The sequence below is a fragment of the Danio rerio genome, chromosome 7, assembly GCF_049306965.1.
Source record: "Danio rerio strain Tuebingen ecotype United States chromosome 7, GRCz12tu, whole genome shotgun sequence".
Taxonomy (NCBI): domain Eukaryota; kingdom Metazoa; phylum Chordata; class Actinopteri; order Cypriniformes; family Danionidae; genus Danio; species Danio rerio.
Window position 1 is genome coordinate 13,898,537 of NC_133182.1, and position 3,964 is coordinate 13,902,500.

Consider the following 3,964-nt stretch of genomic DNA (forward strand, 5'->3'; position numbering starts at 1 on the left):
AGTGAAAATTCAACACTTTAACAAAGAGAATGTTTTAAACTCTAGTCTACCTAGTAAAAATATCACAATTACAGTTGTGGTTTTAGTCATATGTAATAATAAAACAGGTTAATATGTGACAACCAGCTCTCCAAATGTACACTTTTTACAAATTAACAGTTCTTAAGACTTAAACATGGCACAACTTTTATGTTCCATTAAGATTTTTGGTCAAATGAATTCCGAGATGTTAGAAACAACACCAAGTGTTGGTTACATGCAATTGGTTGATTTTACACTAGATAAAGCACAGCTTCAAACTCTGATTGTGTTAATTTATCAAAATCCGACTCTATAATGTCAACACTTTACTTTGAAATGCTTCAAGATCGAGAATTTAACACTGACGAAGCAAGAAGGTCGCTGGTTCAAGCCCTGACTGGGCCAGTTGGCATTTCTATGTGGAGTTTGCATGTTCTCCCCATGTTTTCGTGGGCTTCCCCCACAGTCAAAAGGCATGCGCTGTAGGTGAATTGAAATAACTAAAGTGGCCATAGCATATGTGTAAATGAGTATGCATGGGTGTTTCCTAGTACTGGGTTGCAGCTGAAAGGGCATCTGCTGTGTAAGACGTCTGCTGGATAAGTTGTCGGTTCATTCCGCTGTGGTGACCCCTGATGAGTGAAGGGACTAAGCTGAAGTAAAATGAGTGACTGAATGAATGAATGAATGAATGAATGAATGAATGAATGAAGGGAGTTGTGAGATTGTGTGTAATTTAATGAATGGCACTCAGTTGTAATGTGAAATCAGTGTTTTTGAGCAGCTTGTTGAAATAATGAACCAATTTTCATTTTTCACACTGGAAAGGAAGTTGGGTGCCATTACATAGTGTGCTACAGTTTCTTATGCATTCTGAAAATTCACAGAAATGTTTGATGAGTGCACCGTACCATACATTACCAATATTTGAGCAACATTCTTTGGTAAAGTCTGACGCCTAGTGGTTAAATGTGGTATTACACGGTAAAGTCATGTTTAATCATTGTGTCAGACACTTTCCTTCTCCAAACAGAACATGTTGAAACAGAAAAGCAAACAAAATAAGTTCTGTCAGTATAATGAAACATTAACTTTAAGAAGATTCATTGCTAATGTTAAGTAAAGATCCTGTTGGCTTCACATGAGTGGCTTTCCGTTTGTTATCGCTACAATAATGAAGAGACAACAGAATTGAAATAATTTTTTTTTCTTTTAATATGCTGCATAAACATACATTTCTGATTTTTTTGAACACAAAATGAGTGCATTTTATCCCATTTTACTTCTCGTTCTGCTTTTTAAAGATATGATTATGAACATGAAGCTTCAATCAAGCATTTGGTGGGTCGTAATATTTACTGTTATGTAAATTTACTGGAAATGTGGCACGCATGTAATAAATATGGGTCAAAGATAGAAACTGGTTTTTACCCTAGAATCTAGACTGTATATGCCAAGTTCAGCGGCTAATCGGCTGAGGTGAAATGGCGGCGACCAGCGAGACCTAGCTGTCACTCAAGTGGCCACGCCCTTAATTATGCAGACTTAATAAAGCTTAATATACACAAAACAGATAAGTTAAGAAAAAATGAACTCCCTCACAGTTGTCATGAAGTGTAATATTAGCTATATGAACCAAAAACATCTTTTGTACAAGTCTGTAAACATGTTTTAATCAGCTGTAAAAATGGAAAAATTTACAATTGCAGTCAGTGAACATCTGGAGTTTCTGAAGCCAGCCCCCAAAGGCCAGTCGATGAATTGCAGTTTCAGTTATTCCGTATTGGCTTCATGAGGGAAAGCAGGAGTTTGCCACTTGGCTTTCAAGCATCAAAACAATAAAAATAAAAGACACACTTACACATTTTGCCCTATGAATTATTAGATTGTGTTCTGTTTAATTTATTATTTTAACCTGATTTAATATGATATAGCCACTAAAATGTAATTCAGTTTAACAATCAATCAGTTCATTTAGCAAAAAATAATATACTACAATTTTGTGGTCATGTAATATTTTATATTAATACAGTGTGAAACCCAACAATCAACTTTATCAAATTAAATGAGCGTAGTCAACTCAGAATTGACTGAAAGTTAATTTTACTCATTTTGAACTCAGTGTTGAAGTTAATGAGTTAATTAAACACCTCATTACTTCAACTTAAATGGAGTAAGTTCACAGTACTCATATTAGTTTTGTATCTCAAATGGTTTGTAGCAATCGGTTTCTTCAAATGCTTTGAGCTGCCTTAACCTATTGGGTTTTAGTAGTCAGTTGGTTTGAGTTCTCTTCATTGACTGTGCTCATATTGCTTTGTTTACTCAAATGGATTAAGTTCACAGTACTCATTAGGATTTGAACTTAAATGGTTTGTTGCAATCGGTTTCTTTAAATGGTTTGAGTTACCTTAACTTTTTGGGTTTTGTAGTATATGTATGTGTTTTAATGAGCACAGGTCAGAAATCAGAATAGATTCATTCATTCATTCATTTTCTTGTCGGCTTAGTCCCTTTATTAATCCAGGGTCGCCACAGTGGAATGAACTGCCAACTTAAGTTTTAACGCAGCGGATGCCCTACCAGCTGCAACCCATCTCTGGGAAAAATCAGAATAAATGTTGCTTGATTTTAACATACAGTTATTAGCTCATCTGTGAAATTTAAAAGTAATGTTTGACAGAGCAGGGCTATTTTTACAGTATGTACTATAGTAATTAGTTTTTCTTTTAGAGAAAGTCTGATTTCTTTTAGTTTGGCTGCAATTAAAGCTGTTTTTTTTATTTTAAAAGTTCCAATTTAAGGTTGCTGTTATTAGCCCCCTTTTTGATTCACTACCGAACAAACCACTGTTGTCCACGACTTGCATAAGTAACCTAATTAAGCAATTAAACAGTACTTTAAGCTGAATACTAGTATCCTGCAAAATAACTAGTAAAATATTATGTACTGTCATCATGGCAAAGGCAAAAGAATTATTATTAGGAATTATATTAGAAAATAATTGTTAAAATTATGGCTGCATGGTGGCTCAGTGGTTAGCACTGTCAACTCACAGCAAGAAGGTCGCTGGTTTGAGTCCAGGCTGTATTTCGGTTTGCATGTTCTCCCTGTGTTCGCGTGGGCTTACTCCGGGTGCTCCGGTTTCCCCCACAGTGCAAAGTCATGCGCTATAGGTGAATTGGATGAACGAAATTGGCCATAGAGTATGAGTGTGTGTGAATGTGAGACCGTACGGGTGTTTCCCAGTACTGGGCTGCAGCTGGAAGGGCATCAGCCGCATAAAACATATGCTGGAATAGTTGGTGGTTCATTCAACTGTGGTGACCTCTGATAAATAAGGGACTAAGTCGAATGTTTAAAAAAATGTGTTGGAAAATAATCTGTTAATCAATACTTGTTAATAAAATCTCACTGAGGATCTAATAATTACATATTAATTGATATTGTTTATCCACAAGATGGCGACAGAGACCACATAATAAGCCCTTATAGAAGGAAAAACTTTATAAATAAACAGGTAAATGACTTTTTAAGTCGATCTCTCTCTTTGTTTTATGCTTTAGAGCTGTATTTATACCATAGTAATTGTAGTGTGTTGAGTGTGAGATGGGACCCTCATATCTAGGGGTCTCCTGTTTTTGTTCCTGCAGACTAGTGCAGTAAACAAAAAAGAAAGAAATGCCTGCATGCGTTTAGCATTTTTCCTTATCACACACACAACAGCAATCTGGTGCATGATGTTTCTGCATGTGTTTCTCCTCATCTGTGGTGAGTTTTACACTTTTATCATTTTTGCAAAGCCACAGAGCTTGAGTTGCTTTGGCTTTTTCAGGGTTAATTAATTAATGGCTCTTGCTGTTCTGACATCAGCTACAGATATGAATGAATGGCGGAAGAAAGTAGTTCCTCATACAAAAGGGTTTTGAAACTCTCCGTGTTT